The sequence below is a fragment of the Jaculus jaculus genome, chromosome 16 (assembly GCF_020740685.1).
Source record: "Jaculus jaculus isolate mJacJac1 chromosome 16, mJacJac1.mat.Y.cur, whole genome shotgun sequence".
NCBI classification, from domain to species: Eukaryota; Metazoa; Chordata; class Mammalia; order Rodentia; family Dipodidae; genus Jaculus; species Jaculus jaculus.
The window spans coordinates 38679658-38705379 of record NC_059117.1 but is presented as its reverse complement, the minus strand read 5'-3'; positions in this window follow the sequence as shown (position 1 = coordinate 38705379).

The following is a 25722-nucleotide window of genomic DNA, read 5'->3' as shown; positions in this document are numbered from 1 at the left end:
AGTCTACAGTTCTATTTAATGGCACAAAATCTAATAAAACAAATTAACCCAAAACTCAACTCAGCCAGGATCACAGTGAATGTGTGTGTTACAATCAAGGTCCAAACCCAGCTAGGTCCTGAGGGTAATGACAAAACCTAGTAGCTGAGAAGGGGCAACCAGCTTTCTATAAAAATCAAAGCAAGCCGGGTGTGGTGGCACACGCCTTTAATACCAGCACTTGGGAGGCAGAGGTAGGAGGATCGCAGTGAGTTCGAGGCCACCTGAAACTACATACTGACTTCCAGGTCAGCCTGAACTAGAGTGAGACCCTACCTCAAAAATAAATAAATATATATATATATATATCAAAGCAAGTTGTTGATCTACAGTATCAGCAAGATAAGCAGGAAAAAAGAGAGATTGCAAACCAATGTTGCTTTTTAAAAGGAAAAAATATTGCTCACCATTTGTTCATAATGTTTCCTTACCATCTTTTGAGGCAGCATAAGGAAGGGGGCTCGTTTTTGCCTGAAGAATATAATGATGAAGATTATTTCATCTTAAACAGAAATCTGTTTACTTGGTTACCCGGCAATCTAATAGTGACAGTGGCTCAGACTTGAAAAATGGTATTCTCCTCTCTGAGAAATGGAAGGGGAAGAAGGCGCAGTCATTCTGAGTCTCACTCTAAAGCCATTATGAGCTCTTCACGGCTCTCAGAGAAGAATTGATTTTTATTTTCAGATTATTAAGCTGTGGGTGCAAGGAAGTCAGGGTATGTGACCTACTCTTGACCTTGTAGATTGAATTCTTCTCCAGTGGATTCAATAAGGAAAGGAAAACTTTCTACAAGCATGTCTGCCTTACCTTTCTCTCCAAATTCACTTTGCCTTCTTTTCCTGCTCCTCCTCATAACCTTCATGAACTTTAATACAGACGGATAGATGGGTCATATGTGCTGGATGCTGGAACTGAACATGGCTTTATCTGAAGTAATTGCAGCATTCTAAGAAAGCCTAGAAGTGGGACATACCTCCAACAGGCCCTGATGCAATGTCAGGTGCGCCTGGCGCTGTCACCCACGCTCTCCCTCTCCTGCATCCAGAAGAGTATGGTGTTCATTGCATGGGGGGGGGGGGGTCATGTTACTGGTGGTTTTTGGAAACACTACTTATTTATAAGTTTGGATACTAAACTTAATTGCTTCAAGCAAGTCTTGAAGGATCCCACCCCGGTCTGCCCATGGAGGCACCACACTTCCTTCCTGGACCCTTCCAGATAGCTCAGGCTTGTACTCCCCTTCCAGTGTGGTCTGAAGTGTGGACTTGGGAACACTGCGACTTCTCCCCAGCCCGCCCTGGGCCTTTCCCCGAGGCCACCGTCTCTCTAGACCTTGACGCCATATGCTCAGTCCTGCCTCTTCCAATGGGCACTTTCATAACAGTTCTGAGGATTGTACCCAGGGCTAGTACAAGCTACACAAGCACTTTGCCACCAAACTACATCCACAGCCCTCATTGCCTTGAGTTTTCTCTAAGTTTTAAGTTGCTCAGGCTGGCCTGAAGTCTCTTCATAGTTCAGGCAGGTCTTGAACTTGCTATCTTCCTGCCCCAGCCTCCTGAGGAGCTGGGATTACAGGCCTGCACCAACAGGCCCAGGGACTCAGGGTCTTTTCCAGCAAGTTTCCATCTCCTGCTCAGGTATCCAGCTCCCATCAAGGCCTTCTGTGAGCTTCCCTGACAGTGAACCTTTGTGGCTCCTCTTGCTCTCTTGGCAGCCTCTGGAGAACCTGCCACTGAAAATGATATGCCCCCCTCAGTTGTGTTTCTTTTCCCCCAGCCTTCACTCCTTTGAGTCTCCAAGTCATTCTTTGCAAAATGATCACAGATGCAGGCTTGCTGGGAAGACAAAGCAAGCCAACACAAGGTCTGGCTGGCCGCATGCTTCACAGACATTCGTGGCCTCTCTTTTCTTCCCAAGAGAGAGTGTCATGTCTCTGCAGGATCTTCCTCGCTATCCAGTGTGGAGGATATTTTTGAGTGTGTTAGCTAATTGTAGAAAGTTGAAGCAAAGACAAGACACTATGTCGTGTCCTGCTTTCTAACTGGCACCTTCTACCTATGCTATCTCAGGGCAGAGATGTTCCAAGTGTTTGGGTGGGAATGACCTGGTCTGCTGTGGGTCTGAAAGGGAAGTGATGGACAACTGGCCAGTCATGGCAGAGCATTTCAAAACTCCAGATGTCAAGGTGAGAAGGGCATGGAGGATGTGCCAATACAAATGTCTCAGATTGCTGGGTACCTGCAGCTTCTAGAATGAACTACCCTAGTGGTCAGACCAAAGCAATGAGAAGTGTAGTAAAGAAAGACATGTGGGGCTGGGAGATTGCTTAGTGGTTAACGCACTTGCCTGTGAAGCTAAAGGACCTAGGTTCAATTCCCCAGGACCCACGTAAGCCAGATTCACAGGGTGGCACATATGTCTAGAGTTTGCTTGCAGCAGCTGGAGTCCCTGGCATGCCCATTCTCTCTCTCTCTCTCTCTCTCACAAATAAAAATAAAATAAAAAATATTTAAAAAAGAAAGACATGTGATGTGAGTAAGCAGAGAAGAGCCGCAAGGACCCTGGCGCTTCCTCTAGACAAGAATGAGGTCACCGCGGAACAGATTGATCTGAAGAGCGTAACGCTGCCATGCCGGCCACGGGCCTGCAAATCGCTCAGGAGAAGAGTGGGTGCCCTCTCTGCTTGGTGCTAGGCCTCAAGGGAGTCTTCCAGAAACAAAGCTAAGAATGTGACATCTTTGCCACAATGGGTGAAGTACAGACAGCCCTGTGCTGACCCAGGACAGAGCCGCCCCCGTGAGGCAGGGCTTTTGCAGAGAACACAGAGCAGAGACTTCAGCTCGTATGGAATATGTGTTTTTACAGTACAATGCATGTCCATCTGTAAATGCTATAAAATGAATGTGGACAGCTGGCAACTCAATAATTAACAGTAGCAATGGTCTTCAAACAACACTGTGGAGAGGCCATGGGAGGAAGAAGGTCTCTGGACCTGGTTTCACATTTGCCCTTGACCAAAAGTCAGCTCCATAAATAAGAAGAGAGGTGGGAGGAAGACAAAAGAAAAAGCCACGCAGACGCTACCACGTGCCTTCTGTCCCTTCCCTCCTCACCAGCTCCAAAGAGAACAAACAATGGGTCCACCACACCACCCATCTGTCTTTAAGGCATCCCTCTCAAACCAGACACCAAATGAGCAGTGGGCACACAAGGCTGTGCCCACCACAGGATAATTGTGCCATAAATACAATTAGAGTCAGCAGAAGACCATTAAGGAGAAAACCAAACTTCAAAAAAAAATTGTACTAGTGAGGAAAATATGGTACGTTCTTTTTATGCCAGTCTAATTTTGTTTACATGATTCATATAGTTTCCAAGAGCATCCCTGGAGAACATTATACTGGCACCACATGCATAAACATTCATATATAACATGCAAATTAGAAACAATCTCAGGATTTATATAGAAATTACAGCCACTTCTGACAAATTAATTCAATGACAGAAAAAGGGTTACTGTCTCTCTTCAAATCAAGAGGGGGAAATATTGGCCAAAGCAGATTTATTTATTCAAGAAGCTTGTTTCTTGCCAGGAGCTGATGTCCCCTTGGCCTAGAGATTTCCATTTTTTTTTATTGGATATGTATTGGTGATTGAATTTACTTTGAATGTAGGAGCAGTCAATGAGGACCATAATGGGCTGTTTTAAGTGATAGCATTACTAATACAGTCATAAAGCCGATTAGGCTGGAATGGTTTTCTGTAGAGAAATGACAGAAGGAAGCAAGTTGCCCCAGTTAAATATTCAAGATTATTGAATCGGAGAGGAGCAAGGCCCCTGGAGTGCAGGCTTGCCATTTTGTAGATGAAAAAACTGAGCCCCAGAAAAGACATGGTCTGACCATGCAAACAAAGAAGAGGATTTACAAAGTCAGCCCCAAGCCAGGCACTTCATCCAGACACTTCTACATCTGAATCGAATGGGCACGTGACTTTCCATACATTTCATGTAGACATCGTCATGCTGATATCATTTGGCAGTGGTGTGGCTGTTAGGGACTCTGGTGGACTGGTTGTCAACATGACATCAGTTCTTTACTTCTCTACAGAGAAGTGAATACATTTATGTCATTCTCGATGTAACGTTCTATCCTTGAATGGGCCCAAGGCTGTGAGACTTGCTCTGGCACACAATGATTAAGTGAGTTCTGAGCTTAGACCTGGAACTTTCCAGTATGCTCCCACTGACCTTTTCCTGGCTGGCCACGGGGACATGCCAGATCTAGCCTCCTTGAAGGATGAAAGTGACTCAAATGGAGAGCAAATATTTGGGATATATTTATAACAAAAATTATTTGTCCAGATTGGGCGATAGATAAATGGTTAAATATACTTGCTTGCAAAACCTAACTGCTAGGGTCAATCCCTCAGTACCCATGTAAAGCCAGATGCACAGAGTGGTGGCATGTGTCTGGAGTCCATACTCATTTTATCCTATCTCTACTTGCAAATAAAAAATTATAATACTTTTAAAAATATTTATGGGCTGGAGAGATGGGTTAGTAGTAAAGGCATTTGCCTGTGAAGCCAAAGGACCCAGGTTTGATTTCCTGGTACCCACGTAATTCAGATGCATAGGGTGGTACATGCGCCCGGAGTTCATTTTCAGTGGCTGAAGGCTCTGGTGCATCCATTCTCTCTCTCTCAAATAAAATAAATTAAAAAGTAGGTAAATAAAACTTTAAAAAAGTAAACCAGGCATGGTGGTGCATGCCTTTAATCTCAGCACTCGGGAGGCAGAGGTAGGAAGATCGCCATGAGTTCAAGGCCACCCTGAGACTACATAGTGAATTCCAGGTCAGCCTGGGCTAGAGTGAAACCCTACCTCCAAAAACTAAAAAAAAAAAAAAAAAACTTTAAAAAAGTATTTATCATGGGGAATTTTCATGCCTGGTATTAAAAAACAGTACAATGACACACATAGCTGGGGAGAATGTATGTCCTAGAAAAGAGCCTACTATTGCTATATAATATGTTGTCAAACTATCTCCTAAATATTTTATTTTCTTTTCTTCTCTTTTATATATTTCTTTTTTTTTCAAGGCAGGGTCTCACTCTGGTCCAGGCTGACCTGGAATTCACTATGTAGTCACAGGGTGGCCTCGAACTCACAGTGATCCTCCCACCTCTGCCTCCGAAGTGCTGAGATTAAAGGTGTGCACCACCACACCCAGCAATATTTTTCTTTATATCCAGAGATTAGTTCTACTCTCAGCCCCAGTCAGAAAAGTGATTTTTAGTTTGTTTTGTTTTGGCAGTGGGAGTAGTCAATGAAATAAAAACCATAGCCAGTCAAATGCTAAGAATAAATGACTGATGGGTGCTCAGCTGTAACTAAGACATACACATCATCATACACATCAGGCAACACTGGGGAAGGTCGGGCGGGAAGAATGGCAAGATGGTAAGACCCGGAGCATTGGGACAAGCGCTGTGAAACTCTGGCAACAGGACCTGACAAGCACATGACCTCACCCCAGACACAGTTACTTACACAAGACTGACACATGCGGAGACCAGTCATCATTCTGATACAGACAGGGGAAGGCCTTGGGGGGACCACTCCCCTCCCTAATATGCAAATGGAAGCCAGGGATGGCCAGGGAAGGGGAGTCATTCTCTCCCCCAGGACAACCACTGATTAGTGATGAGAAGTACAGTGAGACTAATGGAGATAAGGGAGAACAATGTGGGTACATAAGATCAATATGTAGCATGTGTGCATGAAAATGCCAAAAATAAAAATTAATAAAATTATTTGTTGCTTTTCTGAAATTCTAACTTAACTGAGTGTCCTGTATGTTATCTGCCAATTCTATATATGGAAGAAATCCCAGATGATTCCGCTCTGCATTAGTCAGTCATCGTCCAAACCCATGTCAGGGTCTAACCAAGATATAAAGTTCTATGCCTAGCCTATAACCGAAGATAGGTGTAAATGTGGCCAATATTGGGCTGGGAAGTTAGCGAGGGGTAGGGTGCTTACTTAGCATGCACAGTGTCCTGGGTTTGATGCCTAACACCAAAAATATCAAGTTTGATGATAACCTGAGCTACATAGTGAGACCTGTCACAAAAAACAAAATGGGAATTTTTAAAAAATATTTATTTATTTGTGTATTTGAGAGAGAGGTGGGGAGAGACATGACTGTACCAGGGCCTCCTGCTGTTAGAATTGAACTCCAGACAAATGTGCCACTTTGTGCATCTGGCCTTATGTGGTTACTGGGGAATTGAACCCATGTCATCAAGCTTTGCAAGCAAGTGCCTTTTACTACTGAGCCATCTCTCTCGATTTCCAACTCTACCTACTGAGCCATCTCCCCAGCCTTCCCCCTCCCAGAGTTCTGTAATATGCTCATGCCCTTAGGCTCATAAGCAAAAGCTTGCTGGTGCACAATACAGGGTTTTGTGATGCCTTATTACACAGTAGTGGATAGTGATGACCATAAGGACTGTCCACTAAAGAAGTTCTCGAGGACTGAGTTAGATTGGGTTTCAAATCAGATGATCTAATTGTTGCAATCTTTGCAGTGCATCCTATGCAGAAATAGCAAGAAAGGAGCATTTGAACACATGTTCTGAGATTAATGCATCTAGAATGAATACATTCAACAGAATATGTGCTTTAAGTCTGGTTTTCCCTTGTATTTTTAAATTTTTTTCATATTTTTATTTATTTATTTGACAGAGAAAGAAGGAGAGAGAGAATGGGTGCGCCAAGGCCTCCAGCCACTGAAAACAAACTCCAGACACATGCGCCCCCTTGTGCAACTGGCTAACGTGGGTCCTGGGGAATCGAACCTGGGTCCTTTGGCTTTGCAGGCAAAAGCTTTAACCGCTAAGCCATCCCTCCAGCCCATTGCCCTTTAATTTTTAGTGACACAGTTTGAGGTTATGTTTTTGTCAGAGAAGAAAAGGCTGGAATGAGACAATGGCTTATTTTGGTTGCCTCTAGCCCTTTGGTATATATATATATTGTGTTATCTTCTTGCTTTCAGAAGTCTCCCTTTTCACCTTTTATGGAAGTAGATGATTTAAGTGAAGGCTCATCTTGGGGCCCAGTAAATGTGCTTCATGTCCACTTGTGGCTGTGTTTTCTAAGCTTAGCTTCATCTACCCAAAGCCTTGCACTGCATATCTTAGCCTTGTGTAACACATGGTATTTTCCAAAGCACTTTCACAGTTGTTTCTTCTCTGGCCCACTGTCTCCATGAGAGAACAGTGGGGTAGACATTGCTAACTCCCTTTTGAAGATTCAAGTGATGTTTTTCCCAAGGTAGCTAAATCTAGCTGATGGCAGAATGAAAACAAGAGTTCCCATTCTTGTTTGCTAACCTTGTACTCCTGGTTTGTTTTTCTGGTTTGCTTTCTCCATTCTAAGGTTTTGGTCAAGTGATGTCATAGCCAGGTGTTCCAAGGGTACCTGAATAATCCTTCTGTCCAGGACTGACTCAAGTGGAAACAGGACATTCTAAAGGATGCCATTAGAAATCCCCAGACCTCCACCGATGCAGGCTTTGGTGCAGATGACTGACAACTATGCCTTGTAGCAGCTCATATCAGGATCCAGAACAAAGTCCTACATTGTGGGTTAATTGCTCCCTATCTGTGCTTTAAAATCGTGTTATGGTCTTTTAAAGGCATGTTTTAAGATGTAGTGCTCTGCCAGGAGGCATGGCCCATTTCAAAGCTGGGCTGCTTGTAGGTTGCTACGGGAGAGTGATTAACAGCAGACGAGGGGGAAATCCCTGCATATTATTCCAGGAAACGTCTCTGAATCTAAGAAGTGAAGGCCTAAGCTGACTCCTTGAGTGTGGTACTTGCCTTGGTTCTTTCCTTCATCTGGATTCTGGAACATCAGTGAGTAGCAATATTACTGGTCTTAGCACGAACGATTATCTGGATTTAACTTGACTTCAAAGTTTTCCTGGGACATGAGACATTTACTGTAAAACTAGGTCAGTCTCAAGCAATGCCTGGTTGCCCTGCTCCATTCTCTGCAAAGCCCTTTGAGGATTCAAGTCTCCACCAAGAGGCAGCTCATGTCTCCCACCTCTGTCTATCCTACGCACAAGAACCATAGTGCAGAGAAAACCAACAATGTGGATGAGTGGAAGCGATGAAAGAATAGCTTATCCTGATTTCTAGAAGTGGGCAATACTCAACCAGGGCAAAGGATGGATTTTGCTATGTCAGTAATTTGCTTTGCTTCAGTTTTCCTCTCTGTAACAAGGAGCTATTCAGGTTATTTATTTGCAAGGAGAGAGGAGACACAGACAGAGAGGAGGGGTACACAAGGGACTCCAGCTGCTGCAAATGAACCCCAGATGCATGCTCCTCTCAGTGTCTGTCTTTATGTGGATACTGGGAATTGAACTTGGATCGTTAGGCTTTTCAGGCAAGCGCCTCAACTGTTGAACCATCTCTCCAGCCAGTCAATGATCTTTTAAAAGTCAATTAAAATGTGTCTAAAAATATCCCCTCCAGAGACACCAAGGGCAGAAGAGTGGGCATGGCTGCTTTCTTTTCAGCCATACCCTCACTGGATTATCTCTTTGGTCAAAATAGAAAGTGCTTAGAAATAATATGAATGAGCTAAGTGGGAAAGTTGTGCAAAATTCCCTGTTTTGCAAGGGTCATGGCTGAATGATTTTTAAACACATTTTGAAGATAAAGAAATAAATAGAGACTGTTTCATCATTGAAATAAGGTAAAAATCAAACTCTCTGAGAGCCATATCTCTGTCCTTGTTTAGGAAATAAGTGAAGTGACTTAGTTGTATTAAAGCCTCAGTGAGTGTGCTGGCCGCAACCCAGGAATTGGAATCCTGGAGCCAATTCTCTGTCCTGTTATGTCCCAGGGCAATCTCTATGTCCAACTCGGTAGGGAGAGATATAGGTGGACCGGCTTCCTGGCTTCCAGCACTCTGGGGTCGCTTTCCTGGTGGTGGTCCTGACTTTGCTCACAGTACTAACACTTGTGTCACCCCAGTGGTCACTGCCATGTGAAGAGAGAAGCATCTCCAATCACAAGGGAAAGTAGCATTAACCTACAGGCATAAACCATAGTACGTAGGAGGTAGTTTGGTGGGTCTAATATGTCCATTTAGCCAGACAGCAGTAGTGGTTTCCTATCTTCTCTAGGACTTAGGACCTCCCTCAAGTCCAATCAGAAAGCAGTTGATTTCCCCCATAACAGACACACCATCATTGCACCAGTTGGTATATTTGGCCTGGATGCCAACTGTAGTTTGCAGGGTCCACTGCTCATTAAAATTGCCAATGACTTTTCTTCTCCCACAGGCTTTATAGAAAGTCTTTCTGGCATCCTGACAGCTAGTCAACAGCTCAGCTCCAGCTTGATTTCTCAGTGACCTTGCAGCCCAAGCATAGGGTCTTACCTATTCCTGGTGGGAAACCAAAAGCCTTGGTGATAACCTGTAATGTTTTAGGAGCATCAGGGACCTCTTTGGCAAACAACTCACTGGAAGGTATCCCACCCCTGACACTGAAGTTTTTCTGATAACAATTGATGATTTCTGGGTACAACATTATCCACCTCCACAAGATATTTCTGCTCAAACTCTCTGCTTTTTAGCATATATTATTAGTTAGCAAAGAAGTAGGATTTCATATACCCTATTCATAAATATTAAATTCTGATTAACCCTCCTCCCACACCCTTCTATGCTCCATCCCCTCCCCTTACCCTTTAGGCCATTAGCTATTCATTTTTTAAAATTGTATTTATTATTATTATTGGGACAGGATTTTCTGGTTTTTTGAGGTAAGGTCTTGGTATCCCAGGCTGACCTGGAATTCACTCAGCAATATCAAGGTGGCCTTGAACTCATGGCAATCCTCCTACCTCTGCCTCCCAAGTGCTGGGATTAAAGGCATGTGTCACCATGCCTGGCTATTTTTTTTTTTTTTTTTTTGAAGGAGAGACAGAGAGAGGGAAAAAGAGGCAGAGGGAGAATGGGCACACCAAGTCCTTCAGCCACAGCAAACAAACTCCACATGCATGCACCCCTTGTGAACGCATGCAAATTGCATGCCTGAGTCACTTTTTGTCTGGCTTACATGAGACCTGGAGATTCGAACAAGCATTGTTAGGCTTTACAGGCAAGCGCCTTAACTGCTAAACCATATCTCCAGCCCAGTTGTTCATATTTTGAATGCATCAGTGAAGTGAATCAGGTCGTAGTCCCCAGTTCCTTTACAGACACAGGCAGAGGGAGGCTTCGTTAATCTCCTAGGTGTCTCTCCGTCCAATCAAGTTCGTATCACAGTGATCATCCAAACTCCCAGCAGTGTGTACAGATCCTTGCACTGCAGCGCTTCCCACTTCGCCCTCCCCTGTCCTGGTCCCTGACTCCATTTATCATTTTAAAACGAAACTACAGTCCACTATTCTCATTCTTCCAAAATTTTCTGTTGCGTGCCTGTTATGTTATTTTTTTTTTTTTTTTCAAGCTAGGGTTTTGCTCTAGTTCAGGCTGACCTGGAATTCACTATGGAGTCTCAGGGTGGCCTCAAACTCATGGTGATCCTCCTACCTCTGCCTCCTGAGTGCTGGGATTAAAGGTGTGCGCCACCATGCCTGCCTTGTTCTGTCATTTTATGAAGTCACTTAGTCACTTGCCCTAAATGCTTGCTTGCTTTGTTTTGTTTTGTATAAGTGTTAGCAGGGCGTGGTGGCACACTCTAATCCCAGCACTCAGAAGGCAGAGGTAGGAGCATTGCCGTGAGTTTGAGGCCACCCTGAGACTATATAATGAATTCCACCCTGAGCTAGAGTGAGAACCTACCTCAAAAAAACAAAAAATATATATGACAGAATAAGAAGGTTGTAGGCCACATGTCCCCAGGGAGATCCTGACTTACCAACAATATATTGACCAAAATGCCTTTGTGAGGTCTCCACAAGAGACCTGAAATATCCCATTTTCTAGATGAAAAGAAGTTCTGGTTATTTAGTCACATGGGCCACCAACCACTGATGTACTTACTATAAGACACAAAAACTAAAGCCCTTTGGTTGCATTCTGTTGTCAGGCACTGAGAGCTTTATGAATATTAATGTAATTTTCACTCAAGTCCCACAAGGTGATAGATACTATAATTATTTTTATTCTACTGCTGAGGAAAGTTGAGACCTGGAAAGATTGTACAACTTGTCTAGAGTCACACAGGTGGCCAGTGGCCAGTACATCAGGCACCCTGCCTTGAGGGCCCGCAGTCCAGACTGCACTTAAATCAGGAAGTTGGCACAAGCTGGGCGTGTTCTTGAGCTGTTTGGATGAACAGATGCTTGACTTATGCAGACTTGGGGATCTGCCTTTCAAAACAAGTCTGAGGTTCTGAAAGGAGTAATTGAAGTCACCCGGCCTTAGCTCTTGATTTAATAAACAGAAGAAGGAAGAAAAAAAGCTGGTTTAAGTTTTGGTTTTCCATCTTTGATCCTAATTCTCGATGAATTTTATCAGACAAAAAAAAAGAGAGAATGACCAGTTAAAGAGGACAGAGAGCAACGATTGAGTGAAAGCTTTAAGAACAAATGTTTCTCACAACTGCAGTCTTGTAGACCTAGAATTTCATTGTATTTTTGTATGGCGAAAAGATTTCCACATCGGTGATCCAAACACAGACAGACCAACAGCTAGGTATACATGTAGGTAGAGTTATTGCTTGCTCCTTAGGTTCTTTTCCCCCTAAGCAGGAAGAAGTGGAGGTTTGGCAAATACTAAGTTAAGGTTGAAAACCTTGTAGCTGTTTTGCGAAGGTTTCCTCTGACTTGAAGCAGTATTGCTCATATCAATTAGCAAGACAACAGATGACTCCTTTCTCCGTTGCCCTGTGGGTGGACCACAGCAAAGAGCACGTGCAAAGTTTCGGTTTTCTTGTAGTCAACAGGGCATCAAGGTTAATGCCAGAGCCTAAAAGCTCTTTTATGGGATTTTTTTTTTCAAAAGCCTTCATTGCCTTTGGAAAAGAAACTGCACAAAGAAGAACCAGACATTTTTGAAAGATCAAATGCCTGCACCCCTAATGAAGGAATAATAATTAATTTCCCCCACTGCAATAAAAGCATATAATTAGAGTGGGTTGGGTGTGGGATGAGCAAATGGAAATGCTTTCTTCGTTTCCAGACTCTTCCTTTATTTTTGGTTTGTGTGAAATACAGAGAGGAAGTGCAGCCATCTGTTTCTGATCCTTCCAGGCTGGAAGTATCAGAATGTTTTGAAGCAGTTATTTGATGTCTACTATTCCTCTAACGTATTTTCCATAAGCTTGAAGCCTGTTCCTTTACTGACAGGAAGTTTTGTTTCCATGGCTTGGAGGGTCAGTTTGACACTCAGAAAAGAGCAACCTAACGGCTCCATTTCTGAGACCCACTGTGGTCTGTTGACTTACCTCCTAGGCCGACATCCAAAGAGAAACAAAATGAATCAAACCCTAACAGTTTCTTCATATTCATGTTCCCTCTCTCCCTCCCTCTCCCTCCTCCCACACCCCATTGCTATCACCCTGTCCCCACAGTACTCCTTCTGGAGTACTACTGGAGCGATGGATAAGGGCAGACCACCAACGGAAGGAAGGAAGTTGGAGGCTCATCTCAGAGCGAGGGTCAGCAGGACGGAGAATGAGGTGTCACCAAGCTTCCCCCCCTTACTTAGCGTGGGTGGGCGGGGTGCGGGAAGACGACCAGTGCCGGGGGGGGGGGGTCTCATCACACCCCTAAGGCACTCCGGAGTGCACCACCTGCTTCCCAAGCCCGTGGCGCTCAAGGACAAGGGGTGGGTGGGGCGACCAACTCGAAGGATCTCTTTCTGCTTTCTGATCTTTTTGGTACGCTTTTCTGCTCAAAATGCTTATCAGAGCCCGGCTTGGCTTGGGGGTCATTCCTCGGCATCCCAGGGTGGTCTCGGTGGCGCCGAGCCCCTGCGCGGGATGGAAGCGGCGGTCTCCCGACGCACCGACTCTGCTGGGGGACCAGCTTTCGGGTTCCTTCAGCCACGGACCAAGCTAAATCAAAATCGCAGGGTTCGGATCACTTTGTTTTCCCCCAGCAAAGCCCGCTAACCAGAATATGGAAGATAATCGCGTCTAAAGCACAGTTTATCTTCAACTTATGATACCCAGCCATGCCATTAATCTCTTTGCCCCTTCCCTACGCCTGTCTTCCTCCTTCCTTCCCTTCACTCCATCCTATGTATCTAAATGAGCGCACTTTGAATCATTGTAGTAGACTACACCACAGTACGTAGTTTTGCACACATGCATATGTTATCTGTAATTGTATAGAGAAATGATTTAAAAGCTATATCTCGAGTTGAAGAAAATGCTGGTTTATGGGGATCTAAGTTCTTTTTTTATATTTTGATTTTTAAAAGCCAGAAATGTTTTTGAGTTACTTTTTTTTAAACTGTAAACAAGCCATCTGAAGAAAAACATCAGAACAACACACACCAAAAAGAGAAGGAAAAAGAAGAAAAGGAATTAAAAAGCAGAAAGGAAAATAATGAACAAAAACCAGGAATTTACCCTAAGAAGAGGCACCGCTGCTGATGGAAGCCTTAACCACAGGTGTGCTGAAGTATTGCTTATAACGCAGAAAAAAGAAGGAGAAAAGGTGATGATATGGGATTTGTTGAATAAATCTGTTTATGGTCATTGGAAGCACACCTTTCAGCCAAGCCCCAAATGTTAAAGAATACTGAGCCAGGGGTAGATTTTCATCCCTACCAAGGCTAATTTAAAAATTCAATAGTTTAAATATCATAATTCTGTTTTGTAATTTTTGAAATGTAAATATATGACCAGGAAAAGGCTCTCAAAAATATATAAGCATATGAGCAGAGGTTTTCTTTGATTGATGATGAATTTTGCTTCCCTTTATTCTTTATGCCTTTAAATTTTGTTATACTCACATATATTATTTTAGTGCCAAAAAATACACATATTTTTGAAAAATGTCCTAGTCTATACCTGACAATTTTCAGTGACCAATGATGTATTAGAATAGGCAGGACAGGATGGTCCCGGGCACAGCTCCACACTTGAATCTGTCCATTTTTACTGTTCACTTTTACTATAAGCTCATGAATCACTGTGATGTTTCACATACATTGTGGAAAACAAACTAAAAAGAGAGAGAAAAGACTACAGTGATCAAGAATTTTTTTCCCCAGGAGTGTCTCCCTCACCACCCCTCAAAAAGATGTATTATATTGCTTCTGAAGGCCAGAGAACTACTTTGAATTCACAAGTGAGAAATGAAACCTAATGTCACCTGACAAGTGGTTGTTGACCATTATGGTGGAGTGTAAAGTACACTGTGCTTGAGACGCCAGACACCCGTCATAACTGCAAGGGTCAGGGACTCCACACAAGACTCACTTTACAATCATGTTTAAATGAATAACATTGTCCAGCTTGAGAGGTTGAATATGACTTGGGATTGTCCTGAACCCTCTCCTTTCCTCTATTATGTGAAGAGAAAAGCTGGAGACAAATTCCCACATAATCCAATCTAAAGAAAAACAAAACCTTGCTTATTGTGGAAACAAAATTTAGGTTTTGTTTTTTTTTTTTAAAAGAGACTTTTGTACTTTTGTCTGGAAAGCTGGCTCTGTTCTATTTTTATTATCTACATTCATTTCATTGTTATACCAACGAAAGTATTTCAAAACTCTCTTCTTATTTTCTATATTCATTTCATTTTATGCCAATGAAAGTATTTTGAAACTATCCTTTTTCAGGTTATAAAATCCTTAAATCTGGCAATTTAGGGAAGTCAGTCACGCTTTCATTAATTATGGCACCCTGGACACACAAAGAAAACACTTTTTGTTTTCGTGAAAAAAGTTTTTACATACATATGTATACCCATACTAATGAGCTCATGCTGTTAATTAAAAAAAAACCTCATGATGAAAGAATCCTGAAGTAAACAAAACAAACACCCCCCACTGTGTTCTCAATTTCCTTTCTTGTGGATGGTATTTGTCCACAAAGGCAAATGAAGTCTTTAAAATGTATATGAACAAGCACTTTCCAGCTGTGAGCATGTAATTGCTCAATCAGTTTTTATTCAGAGAGATTTGTAAAATGCCACTGTACAAGCCCATTTACTTCTTGGCTCCTTCCTTCTATAAAAATAGTGGCCCAAATCCGCCTTCTTCTATGGAGCATTTCAAAATTTTATGCCTTTTTCTTATAAAGCCACAGAGAAAATTGATGAAATTACCTATCTCACATCATCCGTAAGGTTACACAAAAGAAACAGAGGTTTGGATTTCTTCAGTTGGCACTTCAGTTTATATGTTTAGAGCATGGTTGATTCTATCATTTGAACCTCGTTTAAATATGTTAGTGTTAGTTGTTACTGAAAGGTAAAGGAATCCAAGATGCAAAACCAGATTTCTTTCCACAACCATCTGCCTCCACAATGAAATAGCTTGGCTCAGAATTTACAGGATGTGCGATCTAATATAAAAAGCATACTACTGTGAGTTTATGATTTAATGATAAACAGGGCTATTTGCTTTGTTGCTGGAATCATGATATCAGACTCAGAGAAGTAAGTAACAAAGGAACTGTAAGATTAAATGGTGAAATATGCCCTTCTGCTCAATGTGGAGGCTACAACCATCACCAGCCATGCATTTTGTTAAATACTTGCTCGATGATATTCTTGATTACATGTCTTCTGGGGCTTGCTGGTGTTTTCAGGTGCTATTAATAAAACTCGGTTTTCCTAAAAGTGCAAATAGATTAGAAGCAGATGCTATTAGTAAAACCTAATTGGGCTAAAGGAAAATGTTTGCAGTTTAAAAATGGACTAATATTTTTAATATGTTGGCTTGCTGCAATCTCATAGGATTCAAAACAAGACTAATCAACAAATTAGAAAGTATAGAAAAAGAGCATTTTTTAAAAAAGCTCAGAGCAAATGTTTTTATGAATAGTACTGGAATTGCTGGCATAACTTGGTGGAGGTAAACAAAAAAAAATATTCTCTCAAATCAATCTTTGCTAGGGTTACAAATTACAACTATAACCAAATGGATAAATAAGTTAACCTTTAACATATTATTTTAACCCAACTTCTCATAATTATGTTTACAAGTGGTAATGCTGTATTTTAAAAAAATGTATAAACATCTGACATTGGGAACTTATTTACAAATATAACATTATTATATTTTACTTAATTTTTTGTTTCAAATGATCATTTTGTGAACATGCATGTATTTATAATAAAATTAAAATTAAAGTAAAAGTGTAATAAAACTTAATTTTTGCACAGTTGAAATCTAGCTAAAAGCAGAGAACAAGAGCAAAATGAATCCTAGCTTTGAAAGGAGAGTTTTTAATACAATGCTCACTTTCAGTTATGTAACAAAATGAATCCAAGAGAAATTCTATTATTAGTACACACAAAAAGGAAAAGAAAAGAAATATAAGGAACTGTTAGATAATTTTAATTGGGAGAATACATATTTAACAATCAGATATATAATCAATATGTATTCAATATAATATATAATCAATATAAAATGTAATCTATATGCTGTGAGAATCCCTCTCATGCTTTTTAGCATTTTTCAGTTTTTTTTCCTTCATAGGAATATATACTACTCCATCACCAGACAAGCCTGTTCATGGGAAGAAAAAAAAGTGACAGTTTGGATTAAAAACATTTTCATTTAGTTTTCTAATAGTATTTTATTCATTATCCTAAAGCTCATTAAAACAGCAGTGCCAGTCATAGAGAGCTAACTCCTAAAAGTGGTCAACACAAATATAAATGCATCTTCTTGTTATGAGTTTCTATAATTAAATATACTTACTAAGAATCAAATGTCCAAAGGTACTGGTGTTTTACTACTCAGAGTTGAATTTCAAACAACAATGTTGACAAATTATCGACTGATACAATGTTTCTTGGATAAAAGTGGATGTGCATTTTAATTGCCTACAATGCCATAGACATTAATACGCATTTTAACATTCACAAATCACTTGTCAGCAATGGAATAATATTTCTGGATACAATTTCTTTGAGGAGGTGAAATAATGTTTCAAGACATTTGCTTTCAAGAATAAAATCGAATGTGACAAGCCAAATGTAATCAATTCACTTATATAAATCTAGAGGCATTAATGAAGCAGTTTTCTGAATTTCATTACACACCAGAAAATGTTTGGGCTCGGAGGCGCACGCCTTTAATCCCAGCACTTGGGAGGGATTAGGAGGGTTGCTACGAGTTCAGGGCCATCCTGAGACTACATAGTGAATTCCAGGTCAGCCTGAGCTAGAAGGAGACCTTACCTCGAAAAACAAAAACAAAACAAAACAAAAAGTTTGGAGAGAAAAAAGACCATATTGGCTTGTCATGATAATTTTTTAGTTTTCCTAACTTTCCTGGAACCATTATTTTCCTTACAGAGCATCCCCAGGTGTTTTGTTTTTTTTTTTCTTGAAATTTCTAACTTGGAAACCACTTCCATCAGTACTGGAAAAACAGCACTTGCAAGGTGGGAAAGGTGTCTTTTAAGCAGATGATACAGTATGTTGATGTGTATGTGGAATAGGGGAATGAGGTACTATATTTTAATTTCCTACATGCCTGTCAAAAGCTATCAACTTTTTTCTCTTTTCTTATCCAAGGCCTCCCTGACTATTCAGATTTTAAAGTGTCATCTACACCGAGGAACTGGCATTCCCAAATTTTAGTAAGGAACTGTCATAGTTGTCTGAAATCTGTAGAAATGTCACACAATACAAACGCAGGGATAGTATTTTAAAATCGGTGTCCCTGGATTCTGCGTTCATCTTTTCATTTTCCAGTTACGTGCCATCTGGAATCTTGATGCTAAAGTTCTGAAAAGACAAATCTTACGTTCAGTTGGACATGAGACAAAATGGAGCTTCTCATAAAAAGAAAGAATCCAATAAATCACAAGAATGATTCTCTTCTTTGAAAACTGTCTATTGAGTATCCCTGGGGATTTTTTTTTTTTTAAACGGTTGGAAACATTTTTAACACTTGCATCATTCAGAAGCAATTCACCAATGCTTAGCCCGAAAGAATTTTCCATCCCCTCTCTGGTTTTTGATACACTTCAACTCACCTTGGCTAGTGGAAAATTGGGGGAATAGGAAATTCATAGTGAAGGGGAAATTTAATTTGAATAAAGAAGAAATTTATGACAGAAAAAGTTTTTCTTCACGAAAGGCCAATTAGTGAAGTGGAGTTTATGCAGACTTATAAGAAAATTAAATTGGGGAGGTACATCAGTAAGCTATCCTGAATGATTCTGAAAGGAGCTTTTAGGAATGAACTGAACTGAACTGGGTGCCCTAAGAGGCACCTTCTCAGAAACCCGTTTGCTTCTGCACCGCGGAGAAAGTCGGGTGCGGCCTGGGAGGACCCGCCAAGGCCCGCCCACACCCCCCAGGGAGAAGGGCGGACACCGACTCTCCAGTTACATCCCCGTCTCTGAAAGCCCGCCCTCTTTTATGCAAAACAGCGCTCCCGGCTTTAATGAATACCGCCAATGACCGAGCGGCATCCCGCCGGGCGGGAGGTGGAGCCCGCGGGAGGAAGCGGGAGGCCGGCCCACCCGCGAGCCACGCCTCCGCCCGCCTCCGCCGCGCGGCGCCTCCCTCCGCGCTGGGGCGGGGACGAGGGAAGAGGCGGGGACTGGGCGGAGCGAGGAACGCCCACGGGCTTCATTTGCATGGAGCCATACTATTGGTCAGGATGGGGACGAAGCCGGAGAAGGGGCGGGGAATCTTTTCGAAGCGCCCTTCAGGGATTGGCTTAGCGTACGATGACGCAAAGAAGGCGCTGTCAGCGAATGAGATGGCACCGGGAACGCACCTCCCTCTTCTGGCTCCACCCTGGGGTGAGCGACCCAATGGAAGATGAGCCTTGCTGCATGATCCCGCGGTTATTTAAATAATAAATCTAGACAGCTAGTCATTTAAATACTTATGAATAGGCGGAGCGGTGTAGGGTGTCTCCCGGAAGTGCTTCCGATTGGCTGGCTCTTCTCAGGAAACTGTTAGCGTTAGGAATCGTGTGATTACCCCCCAGATCAATTAAATTGTGTTTCCTGTCTTTTTTTTTTTCCTTCCTCCCAAAGCACCGAACCGTTGGTACCTCGTTTTCTCAGCAACTGATTGCATGTGTGGCCCGGGAGGCTCAGCTGTGTAACTATTTCTCTCTCAATATATTTTCTTTTCGGGAACTCACGTTCTATTTTCATCAATTTTTTTTTTTAAATGCAAAGATGTGGGACAGATGGAAACAATTAGAACCTCCGCTCTGCTGATGTGTATAATCTTATTAGTTTAATGGGTCACAGGGCGCGGGACCTATTTCCTATGGATCAAAGTGAAAACAAACACGGTTAATATCCCATTTTGTTTTAGAGCCGCATCGGATCAGGTTCCCTCTGTCGGCCGTGGTAATGACAATATTAAGGGAGTTTAGGTTGCCTTGAAGTTTGGGGGGGAAATGGAGTCGCTGAAATATTCTACCTTAAAAACTCATTAATACTAACACCAGGTAGCCGGTTTGCAAGGTCCCTGAGCTCTCTTGAGTTTATCACAGTAGCGTGGCTCTTAAAGGATTTTTGCATTGCTTGTTTTGATCTATTGACTTAATGCAAGTGAAAAATCGCGAGTACTTCGCCGCTGATTATACCGGCTTCTCAGATTTCCTCTATCCAGGCTCATTGCGGATTTCCTACCCTTTGGCATAATTTTCAACTGGGGCTTCATAATTTCGTGATTTTTTTTTAAAGGGCGGATGGTGATCGCCTACGTTTTCAGAACTTATTTGAGACAAGGTATTTTTGTGCAGTTCAAGCAGACCTGAACTCCACTTCAGACTCTCCAGCGCTGGGATTACAAGCATGCACCATCACACCTGGCCGCACTTTTTTTTTTTTTTTTTTAAGTTAAAGAACCACATAACCCTCACTCCAAATGTAGAATTCCTTCTCAGGTAGTTCTTGACCACCAAAGGCCAATCCTGTACCTAAGCACTCTTGGACCCGAGTTACGAGCTCACACGTTAAAAGAAATGCACCTCATTTTTGGAGTTGTGCCGGTCTGAATTATATATATATATTCAAAGTATCTACGGGGTGGGCCAACGCCTCTCTTCTTGGCAAAGCCCCCTTTTGGAACACCCCGCCCCTGCAGTAACTTCTCACTCTCATAAATTAAATGCAACCACAGTGTGGTCCATTACCCCAGAGTGTGAGGTGATGGCTCCTGTCAAAGGTGGCCTGCCCAGTACAGACCCTTAAATATTCCACAGATAATAAATATCTGTGCAAGGAACGGATGTAAATAATGGGTTCTTATTCATTTAGAAAACTCCGTATCACAGTATGAATAAACGCGTTGCAGACCTGATGAATGCCCTCAACTTTCAAAAAAAAAAATGTGCGTGTGGGAGGGAAGATCTTGAAATTTTTTCACCTTGGGATTTGAGGCTGGGCGCACAGGGCTCAAGGCGCAGAGGGAGCCAGGGCCTTGGCACACCTCAGCGGGGCCTCTAGGAATGTAAATATCACGAGTTTGGACAGGCCAGGGCCCCGGAAAGAGTAAGCAGTGGTTAGTAGCAAATCATTTTAATTCCAAAGCTGCTTTCAGGGTTTGGAGATTTCCTAGCCGAGCGCAAGACCCTGAGTTTGGGCCTCAGCACCTTAAAAAAAAAGGGGGTGGGGTGGGGAAACCAAAGCTGCTCTCACTTGGCGCAGGGCTGGCCCTGACAGAAGCAAGTTCTCAGCACGTTTTTCCTGCAGGTTGGAAAACTGGCTCCCCGGACCTAGGCTATCATAGCTTCTGTGTAGAGGTCACACCTAGACAGCTCAAAGCACTGGCTTCCCCAAGCAAAACCGTGGGAGTCAGTTCCAAGAAGGCAGTGGAGGTCCCTCTGATAGTTCCGTCTTTAAATTTGTCCCTGATCTGTAACCATGGTTGAATTAACATGTATTCTTCCTGGTCGTCCTCTTTCTCTTGGTCTACTTCAGCATCCCTCTTGAGACTCTCTGTGACCCTATATTAATCATATTTTATTTTGGGAAATCCATCATGTCCTGAAACCTAACTCTTATTACTTATGATCCTAAAACATCTAAAATTCAAATTTTATCCATCGTCGATCAACTTTAGAATTATTTTATTTTGTAAAGTGAAAACACGATCACATGTACTATTGTAGACAGATCATGTCAACAATTTCTCTTCTGGGGACAAAAGAGCATTTCTGTGTATAAATTAATTATTCATCTAAGGTGACGAATTCTACCAGGTTTAATCTTACATTTTAGGATGTACTTACTTGTCTCTCACAATATTCAAGGATGGCAAACACCCCAATTTTCCAAGGCAGGGGGGAACCTCACTAAGGTCCAGCAAGAGATGCTCCCACTTTGTTTTCTTTCATTTTCTTGACCCTACAGTGTACTTGAGGTATTTGTTTTAGCCAGATGGGCCCACTCTAGTCTTCCTGTAAACCCCAGGAGTGCAGTGACTTATGCAGGGAGGTTCATGCAGATGTGGAGCTTGCTTCCATGAGAACTGTCATTCCAGAGGAAAGAAATCCGGGTAATACCTGCCTTGTTGGAAACTAAGAACTCCTAGAATCCTAGCAGTTCCGGTTCTCCAAGCATCCCGGACCACTGGAGCACTGTTTCAGAGGGTTTTTTTTGGGGGGGGGGGGCAGGAGGGTGCGTCTCATTGAGTAGATCTGGCTGGCCTGGAGATTTGCAGCCCAGGCTGGCCTCAAGCTGGCATCATTCCTCCTGTCCCCGCCTCCTGAGTGCTTGGACTGCAGGCATGAGCCATCACGCTTGGGATTCTCATATTTCTGACATGTTGTTTTGCTTTTAAAAATATTTATTGTTTAGTCACTGTGCCTGCTGCGAACATGAGCACTTTGGAGGAAGACTTGCGGTGGCCTTCATCAGTCAGTGTACACCCCTGGCCTCCTCAGTCTCTGCAGTCTCATGTTATCTAAGAAGGGCCAACCTCGGGAGACTTCAGGGACATTCCGGGAATATCAATTTCAAGGCACGCCAAACGTTTTGACACAGGAAAAAAAGAAATGGTGGAAAGTCTTAACTTTATGTGTAACTGCGCATCCGCGATGGCCTCGACTTGGGCCTCCTGGGGGGCCGGAGGCATTCCTTCCGAGTTCCGGGTCTCTGCTCTCTACCCTGCGCAGTCCTGCGTGGCTCTCCACGCCCAGACCCAGCCAACACCAGAGGCTGCAGGACAGCGCCAGTTTAAAGGGGGCTCTGCTACCGGAAGTCATTTGACAAATCTCAGGCAGGCTTTTCTAATCTTTGCTGCTCCGCAGAGCTTTGCAAATCTCTAAACACGCTGTAGCCGGCTTCAAACAGCACACCAGACAGCCACACTCGAAGCACATCCCCCCAGCCCCGTGAGGCCCACTGGTGACCGCATCTGCACAGGCCCCCTCCAAGGGTCAGGACGCACCCCTCCCAGCATCCTCCAGAGACCCCAACCCCTTGGCGTCCACGGAATCCCGCACATTCCCTGGGGAGCCCACGGCCTCCCGAGGCCCATGACTGCGTAGTGGAAAGTCCAGTTCTGGGGCAGATCAGGAGGGCAGAACCCGCCGGAAACCGGCCACATCAGCGAGTGCGTGTCTATGTGTGTGGGTGGGTGGGTGTGGGGGGGGAGGTTATGATTTATAACCCGGATCAACATTTTAGGAAGCAGAAATTAACCTGAGGAGGATTAGGCCCGCTCTTTGAAGTTCATGGTTTTGTCTTTCTCCAACTCAGTCCTGCGACTGGTTTCTGGTTCCTTCCAATCCTGTCCTCCTTCGGTCTGTCCTCCATTCCAACCTCTAGACCCTAGCAGACTCTTTTGGGCATGGCCTTTTGTCAATTTCAAATAAAAATATCTTGCACGGGCCTCCGAGTTCCTCGTGATCTTTGAACATACTTCCTCCATCCCTGCCTGCCTGGAATCGTGTTTTACGTTCTAAAGTGTATTGGAGGTTGGTAGGTCAGAGGTAGGAAATTCATAAGTGTTCTTCTTTTTGACTCGTTCTCTCTTTGCATACAACTCCCGTGTGTATTCCTCCCTCGGAGGGTGGCCCTCCCTAGGCCCAGCCGGGGCGGGTGGTCAGTGTGTCTCCCTCCAGCGGGGAACGTTAACTCCTCTCCTAACGTCCAGGTACTGAGGGTCCTAGTCGGCCAGAACACTCAAATCCAAACACGAAAGTCGTCCCGGGCTGTTCAGCTCTCTTGCCTAGGCCCCTTTATTTCCACACTCCTGGGCGGCCCCCTCCCCAAACTGCTGGCCTCCGAGGGGAATCAGTCTCCTGTGGTTCTTCCCCGAAAGGCGCCTGCAGAAAAGGCAATTTCCTTGGGGGTGTGGCTGGGGCGAGAGCAAAACAGAAACCAGGCTTGTTTGGGGTCCCGAAACCATCCAAGTTTTATTGCATCCGCTACAAAGTCAACTAACTCTTAATGAGCATAGAAGCGGAAAAAGCCGAGGTTGGCTGGCGTTGGGGCAGGCGGGGGTACAGGCTGAAGGCCCGCGGCCTGGTTCTCTTGCAACCTCCGGTTGCACCATCTTCCCCAGCGGCTCTTCCCAGCGCCAAGGGTCGAGACAGCAAAGCCGGAGGCATCAGGTTTCAGGTCCCCAAGTGGTCCATGATCACTTGGCCACGAGGACCTTCGACGTTGGCCCTGTCCACAGCTTGTAAGGAAAAGGACAATCTGTCTTGTAATGAAAAACAGTGTCCACACCAACAAACCCAGCATCCAACCGTCTCCACCCCGCACCACTCTCCCCTAATAAGGGCCAGTGACAAACATGGCTATCCAGTTCCACCCCCCCAAAAAAAAGAGGAAGCAGTAGATCTTCCTTTTAATAACTTTCCAAAGTGTTACAAATAATAAAAGGGACGCATAAATCATAGTGGGGGACTTGATGCTGGCCACGGAAGGATTTACTCCTCTCCAGGACTAGCTTCCAACCGCGCTCCCATTGGCTGCTTCCTCGCGGTACGCCCCCGAATCCGCTCTCTTATTGGTCATCGAGCTAAGTGACGTATGGAAAGGGCGTGGGGTTGGTGCAGGTCAGAGTTCTCCAGCGCGCATGCGCCCTATGATGTGCTTGTGTGATTGACAGCAAGGGGAGATGTGTGCGCGTGCGTGCGTGCGTGGTGCGAGCGTGTGTGTGTGTGTGTGTGTGTGTGTGTGTGTGTGTGTGTGTGTGTGTGTGTGTGTGTGTGAGAGAGGGGGGGGGAGGATGAGTGGCAGAGAAGGAGTGATTGAGAGGAGTGAGTGAATGAGTGATGAGTGTTGGCACCAAGGTGGCTTCTGCGGACCATGAGATGCAGTCGGGGCTGCAGGCATCTCCCGCTGAGCCAGGGTTGATGGGCACCGCCCGCACACTCACCCGCTCCAGAGAAGGTCTGGAAGGGATTGACTGAGGAGGGTCCCCAGCAGCAAGCAGGCTAGCTGGGCAATGAGTAAAGAGAATTAGGAGGCACGTTTTACTGTTGTGCAGAGGGTCTCTATTCTTGCATTCCCTGTAACGTCCACACTACATTTCCTCGGTGTCTCCGCCGCGCCGAGCGTCCCAACATTCCCCACCTGTCCTTGGGACCACCTAGTCCTTGGGACCACCTAGACTCCCCTAGTTAAGGCTGCGACCTCAGCTTCTCAACCTAAGCAAGCCAGGGAGAAGACACTCCCAACCCCGTGATGATGCTGAGTCGAAAGAGAAACAATTTAAAAAAAAATAAAAGAGAGAGAGAGAGAGAGGAGAAAAATATAAAAAGAAAGACAAGGACTGTAAAGATGTAGTGACCAGTCAAACGATAGTGGCAAAGATAACCAAAACATTGAGGGAACCCCGTGGGGTAAAGTTCGAGAACCATATCCTGGTCTGGTTAATGCTGGAGAACACCCCCAGGTCGTACAAAATTCTCCAGAGGCGAGGCTGCGGCTGGAGCCCGGCCCTGCTGCATCCAAGTTCTGCTCCTGCAGGCCTGGCCCTGGCCCCTCAGACGTAGGGCGATCATGCTCGCCTGTGCACGTTTTAGGGAGATAATAAACGGCTCATAGCTTTGCGCTGCATGTATTTTAAATTACAACAGCTCTGGAGGAAATTTATACCCGACAAACTAAGGCTTCGGTTTTACGAATTCTGAAATTTAAAACAGGCGATTATTTCGTTGCAGGCCCTGATAGTTTCGTTCTGTTCCTTAGATTTATTTTGTTAGTGTTCGAGATGAGAAATGTACACGCAACTATTTCTGTGAATGCACGATAAAAAGGGCAGAGTGATAGAATTGTTCTGTACTTAAAGGTAAAATAATGTGATTAAAAAAAACTCTCCTTGGTGTATTTTTTTTTTTCGTGAAACACTGCTTTTAGCTTGCCCAGTACTGAAAACAGTATTTCATCCATCGCCATGATTTATAAACTCCACACTCACTTTGGATTTACAGTGATCATTTATGACATGAGACTATTAGCTTTTATATTTTCTGCTTTTATTATGCTTTTGACTACTTCTTGATGTTTCAAGGCG